At 39.2% G+C, this 14,615-nt stretch overlaps 1 protein-coding gene across 2 annotated transcripts in view; it reads right to left on the bottom strand.

Moving 5' to 3' along the window:
• Nucleotides 1–14,615, bottom strand: part of PPP2R5E (protein phosphatase 2 regulatory subunit B'epsilon) — a 544,304-nt gene that overhangs the window by 509,687 nt on the left and 20,002 nt on the right. The window lies entirely within an intron of this gene.

The raw sequence follows: 14,615 nt of genomic DNA, 5'->3' as shown, positions 1-14,615 counted from the left end.
TTGCTAGCAGTCCTGTAAAGCTGGACAGGCCACATGTTTGCTTATTGCTAATTGTGCCTAACACTAGACAGTGGGACAGAGCGTGGAAGGGAGTGGACTTCCTCCAGTTTTGCTGATGTGTGAGATCACTGTCTGAGTGAAACCTCACATCACTAGTACATTCCTAAGTCTAAACTGTAGCTGCAGAAATGTTATTTACATTATAGCACCGCTACAATGTGGGTTAATGAAACTGCTACTGAATACGTAAGACAAGCATGTGCACATTACAGCAAACCATAACCACACCGCTACAATGTGCGTTAATAAAACTGCTACTGAATACGTAAGATAAGCATGTGCACATTACAGCAAACCATAACCGCACCGCTACAATGTGCGTTAATAAAACTGCTACTGAATACGTGAGTAAGATAAGCATGTGCACATTACAGCAAACCATAACCGCACCGCTACAATGTGGGTTAATAAAACTGCTACTGAATACGTGAGTAAGATAAGCATGTGCACATTACAGCAAACCATAACCGCACCGCTACAATGTGGGTTAATAAAACTGCTACTAAATACGTAAGATAAGCATGTGCACATTACAGCAAACCATAATCGCACCGCTACAATGTGCGTTAATAAAACTGCTACTGAATACGTAAGATAAGCATGTGCACATTACAGCAAACCATAACCGCACCGCTACAATGTGGGTTAATAAAACTGCTACTGAATACGTGAGTAAGATAAGCATGTGCACATTACAGCAAACCATAACCGCACCGCTACAATGTGGGTTAATAAAACTGCTGTAATGCTTATCTTACTCACGTATTTAGTAGCAGTTTTATTAACCCACATTGTAGCGGTGCGGTTATGGTTTGCTGTAATGTGCACATGCTTATCTTACGTATTCAGTAGCAGTTTTATTAACGCACATTGTAGCGGTGCGGTCATGGTTTGCTGTAATGCTTATCTTACTCGCGTATTCAGTAGCAGTTTTATTAACCCACATTGTAGCGGTGCGGTTATGGTTTGCTGTAATGTGCACATGCTTATCTTACTCACGTATTCAGTAGCAGTTTTATTAACCCACATTGTAGCGGTGCGGTCATGGTTTACTGTAATGTGCACATGCTTATCTTACTCACGTATTCAGTAGCAGTTTTATTAACCCACATTGTAGCGGTGCGGTTATGGTTTGCTGTAATGTGCACATGCTTATCTTACGTATTTAGTAGCAGTTTTATTAACACACATTGTAGCGGTGCGATTATGGTTTGCTGTAATGTGCACATGCTGTAATGCTTATCTTACTCACGTATTTAGTAGCAAACCATAACCGCACCACTACAATGTGGGTTAATAAAACTGCTACTGAACACGTGAGTAAGATAAAGCATTACAGCAAACCATAACCGCACCGCTACAATGTGGGTTAATAAAACTGCTACTGAATACGTGAGTAAGATAAGCATGTGCACATTACAGCAAACCATAACCGCACCGCTACAATGTGGGTTAATAAAACTGCTACTGAATACGTGAGTAAGATAAGCATGTGCACATTACAGCAAACCATAACCGCACCGCTACAATGTGGGTTAATAAAACTGCTACTGAATACGTGAATAATATAAGCATGTGCACATTACAGCAAACCATAACCGCACCACTACAATGTGGGTTAATAAAACTGCTACTAAATACGTAAGTAAGATAAGCATTACAGCAGTTTTATTAACCCACATGGTTTGCTGTAATGTGCACATGCTTATCTTACTCGCGTATTCAGTAGCAGTTTTATTAACCCACATTGTAGCGGTGCGATTATGGTTTGCTGTAATGTGCACATGCTTATCTTACTCACGTATTCAGTAGCAGTTTTATTAACCCACATTGTGGCGGTGCGGTTATGGTTTGCTGTAATGCTTTATCTTACTCACGTGTTCAGTAGCAGTTTTATTAACCCACATTGTAGTGGTGCGGTTATGGTTTGCTACTAAATACGTGAGTAAGATAAGCATTACAGCATGTGCACATTACAGCAAACCATAATCGCACCGCTACAATGTGTGTTTATCTTACGTATTTAGTAGCAGTTTTATTAACACACATTGTAGCGGTGCGATTATGGTTTGCTGTAATGTGCACATGCTGTAATGCTTATCTTACTCACGTATTTAGTAGCAAACCATAACCGCACCACTACAATGTGGGTTAATAAAACTGCTACTGAACACGTGAGTAAGATAAAGCATTACAGCAAACCATAACCGCACCGCCACAATGTGGGTTAATAAAACTGCTACTGAATACGTGAGTAAGATAAGCATGTGCACATTACAGCAAACCATAACCGCACCGCTACAATGTGGGTTAATAAAACTGCTACTGAATACGTGAGTAAGATAAGCATGTGCACATTACAGCAAACCATAACCGCACCGCTACAATGTGGGTTAATAAAACTGCTACTGAATACGTGAATAATATAAGCATGTGCACATTACAGCAAACCATAACCGCACCACTACAATGTGGTTTAATAAAACTGCTACTGAATACGTGAGTAAGATAAGCATGTGCACATTACAGCAAACCATAACCGCACCGCTACAATGTGGGTTAATAAAACTGTTACTGAATACGTGAGTAAGATAAGCATGTGCACATTACAGCAAACCATAACAGCACCGCTACAATGTGGGTTAATAAAACTGCTACTAAATACGTAAGATAAGCATGTGCACATTACAGCAAACCATAAATGCACTGCTACAATGTGGGTTAATAAAACTGCTACTGAATACGTAAGTAAGATAAGCATGTGCACATTACAGCAAACCATAACCGCACCGCTACAATGTGGGTTAATAAAACTGCTACTGAATACGCAAGATAAGCATGTGCACATTACAGCAAACCATAACCGCACAGCTACAATGTGGGTTAATAAAACTGCTACTAAATATGTAAGATAAGCATGTGCACATTACAGCAAACCATAACCGCACTGCTACAATGTGGGTTAATAAAACTGCTACTAAATACGTAAGATAAGCATGTGCACATTACAGCAAACCATAATCGCACCGCTACAATGTGGGTTAATAAAACTGCTACTGAATACGCGAGTAAGATAAGCATGTGCACATTACAGCAAACCATGTGGGTTAATAAAACTGCTGTAATGCTTATCTTACTTACGTATTTAGTAGCAGTTTTATTAACCCACATTGTAGCGGTGCGATTATGGTTTGCTGTAATGTGCACATGCTGTAATGCTTATCTTACTTACGTATTTAGTAGCAAACAATAACCGCACCGCTACAATGTGGGTTAATAAAACTGCTACTGAATACGTGAGTAAGATAAGCATGTGCACATTACAGCAAACCATAACCGCACCGCTACTATGTGGGTTAATAAAACTGCTACTGAATACGCGAGTAAGATAAGCATGTGCACATTACAGCAAACCATAACCGCACCGCTACTATGTGGGTTAATAAAACTGCTACTGAATACGTGAGTAAGATAAGCATGTGCACATTACAGCAAACCATAACATATCCCAGGAGCCACAGCACCAAATGTTTCAGATCACCTGGAGTTGGTGACATGAGGCACATATACCACCCAGTTACTAGCACAAGACCGTGGCTGTCACACCCAGCACTGTTACTTGAGTCACAGTACTCACAGAACACGTGCACACATGGAAATCCGACAGCAGCAAAGAAATGGTGCCTTGTCATCCTCCTTCAAGGTCCTGTCTATAGAAACTTACCCCAGCTGTTGCAAGGTAAGCAAGGGACATTACAGCCACAGGTCTGACCAAAGGCCAGAGCACGGAAAGATGCACGGGCTTCTATAATAAAAACTTGCTTCATTCTCTTGGTATCATTTGCTAAAGAAGCAACAGTGCACTACTGGGAGCTAGCTGAACATAGATGAGCCAATGACAAGAGACATATGTGCAGCTGTCAATCACCAGCTAGCTTCCACTGTAGTGCATTGCTCCTCCAGAGCCTACCAATGTATGCTTTTCAACAAAGGATACTAAGAAAACAAAGCAAAAGAGATGAGTTAAATTGGAAAGATGTTTAAAATTGCTGCTTTATGTGAATAAAGAAAGTAATTTAGAGACACACACTACTAGGGCAAGCTGTATATGTGCACACCCCACATTCTTGACTGTGTGCACTACCCATATCTGGGCAGCCTACCCCAGTGCACACTGGGTACAGACCAAACTAGGGAATAAGCACAAATACATTCTGAAAAAGAAACCAGCTGGTACTCACTCGTGGACAGACAAAAACATATATATGAATAAAACTTGTGCAGGCTTTTCTCTGTCAACCAGTAACCGTGTGGGAATCTTCCCTATCAGCTAGAGATAAATGCTAGCAATTAATATCTAGGTATGCAATATGCATTTCCTGCTAGAACGTTTAATAAATAATATGTTTGTCATATGTCTAAAATATGAGACGTGTCAGTTGCATCTCCTTGCCTTCTATGATCTGCCAAGCTCTAATCTAACTTAAAAGGACACTCAAGTCAAAATTAAACTCACGATTTTCCCACTCAGGTGCTAACGGCTCAGAGCCGTCGCTAGCACTCTCCTACCTTGAGGGAGATCTGGAGGCTACCTACCCCGGCAATCTGGCCTGTATAGTGACAGGCATCGCAGGGGCTTCACGTTATGCACAGTGACGTCACACGCAATGACGTGATGTAATCTAGCCGTATGTTATTTTTAAATAAAGTTGTGCGGTGACAAGTTGTGCGTTAAGCTGAAAAAGCAGCGTTAACAGGGCCTAACGCTGCTTTTTCACTACCGCTGCTATTACGAGTCTTGCAGGTTTAAGGGGCACCGCACACTTATTTGGCCTTACCGCAAAACGACTTGCGTAAACCCTTTTTTCTATGGGACTTCCATAGCGCCGGTATTACGAGTCTGTCCTGGGAGGCCAAAAAGTGAGCGGTACACCCTCTAAAGATCCGTAACGCATTCTAAAGTCAGTAGTTATGAGTTTTATGGTACAACGCCGTAGCATAAAACTCATAACTAAAGTGCTAAAAAGTACACTAACACCCATAAACTACCTATTAACCCCTAAACCGAGGCCCTCCCGCATCGTAAACACTAAAATAAAATTTTTAACACCTAAACTGCCGCTCCAGACATCACTGCCACTAGAATAAACATTAACCCCCTAAACCGCCACACTCCCGTCTCGCAAACACTAGTTTAATATTAACCCCTAATCTTCGCCCTTAACATCGCCGCAACCTACATTATATTTATTAACCCCTAATTTGCCGCCCCTAACATCGCTGCAACCTACATTATATTTATTAACCCCTAATCTGCGACCACCAACATCGCTGACACCTACCTACATTTATTAACCCCTAATCTGCCGTCCCCAACATCGCCGCCACTATATTAAATGTATTAACCCCTAAATCTAAGTCTAAACCTAACACCCCCTAACTTAAATATAATTTAAATAAATCTAAAGAAAATGATTCCTATTTAAAACTAAATACTTACCTATAAAATAAACCCTAAGCTAGCTACAATAAAACTAATAGTTACATTGTATCTAGCTTAGGGTTTATTTTCCTTTTACAGGCAAGTTTGTTTTAACTAGGTAGAATAGTTATTAACTATTTAATAACTACCTAGCTAAAATAAATACAAATTGACCTGTAAAATAAAACCTAACTTAAGTTACACTAACACCTAACACTAACACTAACACTAACACTACACTACAATAAATTAAAATTAGCTAAATCACAAAAAAACAAAAACACTAAATTACAGAAAAAAAAATTTTTTTTACAGATCTTTAAGCTAATTACACCTAATCTGATAGCCCTATCAAAATAAAAAAAGCCCCCCTAAAATAAAAATAAAAAAACCTAGCCTAAACTAAACTATCAATAGCCCTTAAAAGGCCCTTTTGCGGGGCCTTGCCCCAAAGAAATCGGCTCTTTTACCTGTAAAAAAAAAAATACAAACAACCCCCCCCAACAGTAAAAACCACCACCCACACAACTAACTCCCCAAATAAAATACTAACTAAAAAAACCTAAGCTCCCCATTGCCCTGAAAAGGGCATTTGGATGGGCATTGCCCTTAAAAGGGCATTTAGCTCTATTGCAGCCCAAAGCCCTTACCTAAAAAAATAAACCCACCCAATACACCCTTAAAAAAACTAACACTAACCCCCTGAAGATCGACTTACTGTTCTGAAGACCGGACATCCATCCTCAAGGAAGCGGCAGAAGTCTTCATCCAACTGGACCGAAGTCCTCAACGAAGCCGGGAGAAGTCTTCATCCAAGCCGGGAGAAGTCTTCATCCAAGCTGGGCGAAGTGGTCCTCCAGACGGGCAGAAGTCTTCATCCAGACGGCATCTTCTATCTTCATCCGACGCGGAGCGGGTCCATCTTCAAGACATCCGACGCGGAGCCTCCTCTTCATCCGGAGTCTTCTTACTGAATGAAGGTTCCTTTAAATAAAGTCATCCAAGATGGCGTCCCTTAGATTCCGATAGGCTGATAGAATTCTAAGGGACGCCATCTTGGATGACGTCATTTAAAGGAACCTTCATTCAGTAAGAAGACTCCGGATGAAGAGGAGGCTCCGCGTCGAATGTCTTGAAGATGGACCCGCTCCGCGTCGGATGGATAAAGATAGAAGATGCCGTCTGGATGAAGACTTCTGCCCGTTTGGAGGACCACTTCGCCCGGCTTGGATGAAGACTTCTCCCGGCTTCGTTGAGGATTTCGGCCCGGTTGGATGAAGACTTCTGCCGCTTCCTTGAGGATGGATGTCCGGTCTTCAGAACAGTAAGTCGATCTTCAGGGGGTTAGTGTTAGGTTTTTTGAGGGTGTATTAGGTGGGTTTATTTTTTAGGTTAGGGCTTTGGGCTGCGATAGTGCTAAATGCCCTTTTAAGGGCAATGCCCATCCAAATGCCCTTTTCAGGGTAATGGGGAGCTTAGGTTTATTTAGTTAGTATTTTATTTGGGGGGGGTTTGGTTGTGTGGGTGGTGGGTTTTACTGTTGGGGTGATGTTTGTATTTTATTTTTTTACAGGTAAAAAAGCGGATTACTTTGGGACAATGCCCTGCAAAAGGCCCTTTTAAGGGCTATTGATAGTTTAGTTTAGGCTATGGGTTTTTTGTTGTTTTTTTTTTTTGGGGGGGGGGCTTTTTTTATTTTGATAGGGCTATTAGATTAGGTGTAATTAGTTTAAAGTTCTGTAATTATTTTTTTATTTTCTGTAATTTATTGGGGATTTTTTGTGATTTAGCTAATTTAATTTATTTAATTGTATTTAATTTAGTTAATTTATTTAATTGTATTTAATTTAGTTAATTTATTTAAGTGTAGTGTTAGGTGTTACTTAGGTTAGCTTTTATTTTAAGGTCAATTTGTATTTATTTTAGCTAGGTAGTTATTTAATAGGTAATAACTATTTAATAACTATTCTACCTAGTTAAAATAAATACAAACTTGCCTGTAAAATAAAAATAAACCCTAAGCTAGCTACAATGTAACTATTAGTTATATTGTAGCTAGCTTAGGATTTTATAGGTATTTAGTTTTAAATAGGAATAATTTAGTTAATGATGGTAAATTTCTTTAGATATATTTAAATTATACTTAAAGTTAGGGGGTGTTAGGGTTAGACTTAGGTTTAGGGGTTAATAAATTTAGAATAGTGGCGGCGACGTTGGGGCAGCAGATTAGGGGTTAAATATAATGTAGGTGTTGGCGATGTTGGGGCAGCAGATTAGGGGTTAATAAATATAATGTAGGTATCGGCGATGTTGGGGGCGGCAGATTAGAGGTTAATAAGTGTAAGATTAGGGGTGCTCTGGGTTCATGTTAGGGTGTTAGCTGTAAACATAAAATGTGTTTTCCCATAGGAATCAATGGGGCTGCGTTACTGAGTTTTACGCTGCTTTTTTGCAGGTGTTATTTTTCTCAGCCGGCTCTCCCCATTGATGTCTATGGGGAAATCGTGCACAATCATGTACGACCAGCTCACCGCTGACTTAGGCAGCGCTGGTATTGGAGTGAAGTGTGGAGCAAAATTTTGCTCTACGCTCATTTTGGGTTTTTTTAACGCCGGGTTTGTAAAAAACTGTCATACCAGCGCTGTAGGTAAGTGAGCGGTGAGAGAAAACTGCTCGTTAGCACCACATAGTTCCTAACGCAAAACTTGTAATCTGGCCGAATGTTAAGTATAGGAAAAGGGAGCATGCTGCTTAGAATCCTGTATTCAGGCATCTAAGCAGCTACAGACCCCCAAGACCCACCGTTGGAAAGATAAACGCCTAAGCTTTCCAACAGTGTAAGTCTTGGGGATCTGTGGGGGGGGGGGGGGAATCAAAAATAAAAAAAACCTTTTAACAGCTTAGCACCCAGGTGGGAAAGTGCTTAGCACTCAAAGGGTTAAACAACTTTCCAATTTACTTGAATTGAATCACCAGCCGCTACTGAGCATGTGCAAGAATTCACAGAATATGCATTTGTGATTGGCTGATGGCTGTCACACGATGCAGGGGTAGTTGAAATAGACATAACATTGAAATTTGTCAGAAAAAAAAAAAAATGTACTTCTCATTCAAAGTTCAGACTAAGTGCTATTGTATATTTATAATGCATTTGTTGTTTATGCAAATCTGCTGTATTTACTGGTCCCTTAACCTCTTAAGGACATATGACGGAATTTTTACGTCCTAAAACAATTGAGCAAACTGAAAGCTGTGTCCTTAAAGGGTTAACAACTGCTCTTTCATACAACAAACATTTCCTTTTAAAAGGGGCTGATGGCAGCTCCACTAAAAAAAAACACAGAAACAATTAGTGTAGCTCAGTATCAGTCCACAAGGTCTTACTAGATAGTGTGTCAGTGTTTTGTCTTATTTATGTACAGGTGGCCCTCGGTTTACGCCGGTTCAATTTGCGCCGTTTCAGAATAACAACCTTTTTTTTTCAGTCATGTGACTGCTATTGAAAAGCTTTGGAAAGCAATGCACTAATTTAAATAGCCAGGAGGTAAGGCTGTTTTGCAACAAAGTTATGCAACTTAACAGTCTTAAATTGATCTGTGTACACAGATCAGATCTATCGAGCAAAATTTAGCAGACACTTCCCTATTATCTATTGAGGGTGCCTAACTGCTTATTAATCACTGCAGATTGAAATGCAGAGAAATAGGTGCAGACCCAATATTATCCAACATGCTAACAATGCAGAGAACAGTTTGCAGAAAAATGCAAGTAAAAAAACGTTTTTTGTTCATTAAACTTAGTTTGATGAAGATGCAGTCTGTTGTGTAATTATTTAATTAGGTGCTGTTAGCAAATTTGTTAGTTCATGAAACTTAGTTTGATGATGATACAATCTATATTATTAGGTTTATCATGCTATTTAGCATTTAAAGTCTTCATTTCAAAGCTTTAAAAATAATGTATTAGGTGTTACTTATGACAATTTTGAGAGGGGCCTGGAACCTAACTCCCTCACTTCCCATTGACTTACATTATAAACTGGGTTTCAATTTACAACGGTTTCGATTTACAACCATTCCTCCTGGAACTTAATCCCGTTGTAAACCGAGGGCTACCTGTATTTATCGTTAAATCCAAAGCCCCAGCAAATATGCCAACATAGTCCCTCTGGTTCTTTTAAGAGACACGTCTTCTGCATTGAGCAGTCATGAGAAGTGTAATATGTCAGGTATTCTTATGATCCCTTACTGTTGGGCAGGAATTAGTACAGCCACAGCTTCTTTTTTTTTGGTATAGCAATAATATATTGCTCAAAACATAGCTCGACAAATACTGGGCACCTGGTTGCCATTGTGACTAGATATGACAACCTAGGGCCTAGACAATTTCCCTCTCCAACATTCTGGACTGTACAAACTGATACTTTTACTAAGACAGTGGACACATGTCGCCTAGTGCTGGCAAGAGTTTGTGGTCAGAGACCATGTAGGTGTTCAGGTGCAAGCAGGAGTTGCCAGATATTTATTAAAATCTACAAGCAATGTGTTTTATCACAACAGATTTTCATTTCTATAACTGAAAAGAACTATAATAGCCAAGATGCACCAGTGTGGGAGCTGCACTACTACAGTCAGGCTGTGGGCGCAGGGGTGAAGTAAAGCGTGCCAGTGATCACCATGGAGAAGCCAGCACCAAAGGAAAGACCAATGGTCAGTGAAGGCTCCCATCTTCATTCATCCCACTTCAACAGGCAGTAGCCAGGATCCCTCACAGGAAGTAGTCAGCAGCAGTGATACATGCTCCTCCCATTCCTCATTTAAACACTGTATTATCCCCTCCTCCTCCTGAATCACTTATTTGCCACAAATGTATCATGCACCCTTCTTCTAAAGGGAGACATTACCTAAAGTGTCACACGAGATACTGTCTAAAATTATACAATGTAAATGTATTTTGTTTAAAGTTAATGCCCAATACCTCTACATCAAGAATTTAAAAATAAAGGTACACCCTACAAAAACTGTGCTATGCATTCAAGCAGGGGTGGGAAATCTTTGAGAGTGTGTGCGCCCAAAGTGGTGATAATCTTAAAAATACAAAAATATCTACTAAAGTACTAAACTAGAAAGGATTGTATACACTAATTTTCATATAACTTCATGTAATAGATAGAACTATAAAGAAGAATATGAACAGCTACAAATATAAAAATCCAGCATAAATCCTTTTAAAAATTTACTTAAAAGGGACACTGAACCCAAATTTTTCCTCTTTCATGATTCAGACAGAGCAGCAATTTTAAACAACTTTCTAATTTACTCCTATTATCAATTTTTCTTCATTCTCTTGCTATCTTTATTTGAAAAAGAAGGAATCTAAGCTTTTTTTGGTTCAGAACTGTGGACAGCAGTTTTTTTTATTGGTGGATAAAATTATCCACCATTCAGCAACAACCCAGGTTGTTCACCAAAAATGGGCAGGAATCTAAACTTACATTCTTGCATTTCAAATAAAGATACCAAGAGAATGAAGAAAATTTGATAATAGGAGTAAATTAGAAAGTTGCTTAAAATTGCACGCTCCATCTGAATCATGAAAGAAAAAATTTGGGTTCAGTGTCCCTTTAAGCAGCGCTCAGCAAACACCGCTGGGAAATGTCACAGTTTTGGGAGCATTAAGAAAACGATCCCAAGCCACGTCATAGGGAGCTGAGAAGCACGTGAAGTTACCTTGGAGTGAGCACCGATTGGCTAAAATGCAAGTCTGTCAAAAGAACTGAAATAAGGTGGCAGTCAGCAGAGGCTACAAGGTACGGATTACAAGACAGTGCATTATCTAATGGTTAATTTCCCACTAAATGGAAAGTACTCACAGGGAAGCAGGATGCAAATCAAAGCTTTTTTTAATTGAAATACAATTTACATTAGACAGTTAAACTAAAGCACAAGCTCAACTGCAATATATTGAATAACTGGAGAATAAAGCTTTTTTTTTAAAAATAATAAAAAGGTGCATTGCTCACAAGACCACCTTACATTCTGGAGCCACAGCTTAAAGGGACAGTATACTATAAAATTGTTTTTCCCTTAAAAGGGACAGTCAAGTAAAAAAAAAAAAAAACTCATGATTTAAATAGGGCATGTAATTTTCAATTTACTTTTATTACCAATTTTATTTTGTTCTCTTGGTATTCTTAGTTGAACGCTAAAGTTCGTATGCTAATTTATTAGACCATGAAGGTCGCCTCAAATCTGAAAGCATTTTGACAGTTTTTCACCACTAGAGGGCGTTAGTTCAGGTGTTTCACATAGATAACATTGAGCTCAGGCACGTGAAGCTCCTAGGAGTCAGCACTGATTGGCTAAAAATGCATGTCTGTCAAAAGAACTGAAATAAGGGGGCAGTTTGCAGAGACATAGATACAAGGTAATCACAGAGGTAAAAAGTATATTAATATAACCGAGATAAGGGGCAGTCTGCAGAGGCTTAGATAAAAGGTAATCACAGAGGTAAAAAGTATATTAATATAACTGAGATAAGGGGCAGTTTGCTGAGGCTTAGATACAAGGTAATCAGAGGTAAAAAGGGAAATTTATGCTTACCTGATAAATGTATTTCTTTTACGATATGACGAGTCGACGGATTTCATCCTTACTTATGGGATAATGCCTCCTGGTCAGCAGGAGGAGGCAAACGGCTCCACAGCAGAGCTGCATATATAGCTCCTCCCTTCCCTCCCACTCAAGTCATTCGACCAAAGTTAGGAAGAGAAAGGAAAAGCCAAGGAGCAGAGGTGACTAAAGTTTAACAAAAATAAAAACCTGTCCTAGAAATTGACAGAGTGGGCCGTGGACTCGTCATATCGTAAAAGAAATAAATTTATCAGGTAAGCATAAATTTTATTTTCTTTTACAAGATATGATGAGTCCACGGATTTCATCCTTACTTATGGGATACAATATCAAAGCTATAGGACACGGATGAAAGGGAGGGACAAGACAGGAACCTAAACGGAAGGCACCACCGCTTGAAGAACCTTTCTCCCAAAAACAGCCTCTAACGAAGCAAAAGTATCAAATTTGGAAAAAGTGTGAAGAGACGACCAAGTTGCAGCCTTGCAAATCTGTTCAACAGAAGCATCATTTTTGAATGCCCATGAGGAAGCCACAGGCCTAGTAGAGTGAGCCGTAATACGTTCTGGAGGCTGCTGTCCAGCAGTCTCATATGCAACACGGATGATACTCCTCAGCCAAAAAGAAAGAGGTTACCGTAGCTTTCTGACCCCTACGTTTTCCAGAAAAAAGAACAAACAATGAAGATGATTGACAAAACTCTTTAGTCGCCTGCAAGTAAAACTTCAGGGCACGGACCACGTCCAAGTTATGTAACAGACGCTCCTTCTTAGGAGGATTGGGACACAATGAAGGAACAACAATTTCCGGATTAATATTCTTGTTAGAAACAACGACGCTCCGGTGCTGAGAGGGCCACAGAGTGGCTCTCTCTGCATCAGAGGCTTGTAAAGGGGTATTGCAGGATGCCTCCATATCGAGGCATCACTGCAATACCCTTAGAGCTGCTGGAAGCGATCGCAATCACTTCCAGCACTCTGTTAGACAACCGACGTACCAGGTACGTCTATTGTCATTAACTGCTTGTTAATGCATGATGTACCTGGTACGTCAGTTGTCATTAAGGGGTTAAATACTTTGATTTTATTAAATGTTATTGCTTTAATGCACTCGTTAAGAGTTGCTGTATCTGGATGAAGTTTGTCTTGATCAAGATAAAATAAACTTTGTTTTGGATTTTCATGCGAGTACTTTCCATTTATTGTGAAACTAATTAGGAGATAATACACTATCTTGTAATCCAAGGATTAACAAACCCAGGAGCCTGGAAGCCTCTGGCTCCTAGAATTTTACACCTGGCTCCTAACTTTTTGGGCTATTCTCCATATATCTATATACAAATCCCACCTTCTTGTTTTCTAAATATTCTTACTGGATCCTAAAAAATTTTTTAACAGATTTGTCATCCATTTCTTCCCAAGATTCCGGTCATAATCTTAAAACAGGGTAGTGAAGCACCACCACGACAATTTGGAATTTGTGGATAAGTTAAAGAGAAACAGAGGTTGGCAGCATCCTCTTAAAGGGAAATTTGATCGTAATATTGAGCTGCCAGCTAGTTGCTTTTTAAGCCAAACAAGGTAGGTATTCAGATTTCAGATAACAATAACAGTTGTAGTTAATTTGCACATTACCCTTAAATTCAGAACAAAACAAAAAAAAGCAGCAGATACATAACCTTATATGATATGAAATTATAGTGCAGACTTCACAAGGGTATAACTCACTGAATTCTATAAGAAAAAGGGTGGAACCTAGAAGCCCCAGAGATGAAAAATGCCTCCCATAGAAGGTAATGAGGCTTTCTGGGAAAGAGAACCTCACAGGGGAGAGTGTGGATAATAGGGGGATCAACCTGGTACTGACAAATTCTCAATTTGCAGCAAATAAAAATGTAACGGAATTTCTTTTCCCTATAGTTTAAACTTTGAGCAAACTTCATCTGCATACAATAGACAAGATAAATCAGTGAGTATGCAGGAGTCAAATGTTTAGAAAATATAAAAACGGACAGGCTGATTTCACATACAAAAAAAATACAAAGTCTAATGTAAAAGATGCACATAATATACATTATAATCCTAAATTATTAAAGTTACATAAAAACATTCAAAGGACAATCAGAAAAGGTAAAATCACATCTTAAATACATTTCTGTATATAGAATCTGAGTGAAGGCAAAATAGAATCTGAGGTATAAAATACATTAAAATACAAAGCACAAAGTGTAAAAGCAACAAAACATGTGTCATGCAGTGTTACATTGTACCAAGCTTGTCTCTCCTTTGCATCCATAATTCCAGGAAACTCCCCATTGAGAGATTTATGACTTTCTGGAATCTTGCAAGGGATCTTACTGTGCTGAAAGGTCATTTTAGATCATCTCACCTGAGCAGAGTTTTAGATATTTGGTCCCCAAGAATGCAATGCCCAGAAACAGA

Source organism: Bombina bombina, chromosome 1, assembly GCF_027579735.1.
Source record: "Bombina bombina isolate aBomBom1 chromosome 1, aBomBom1.pri, whole genome shotgun sequence".
Classification (NCBI taxonomy): Eukaryota; Metazoa; Chordata; class Amphibia; order Anura; family Bombinatoridae; genus Bombina; species Bombina bombina.
Note: the sequence above shows the minus strand (reverse complement) of the source record. Positions and strands in the feature narration are given on the sequence as shown.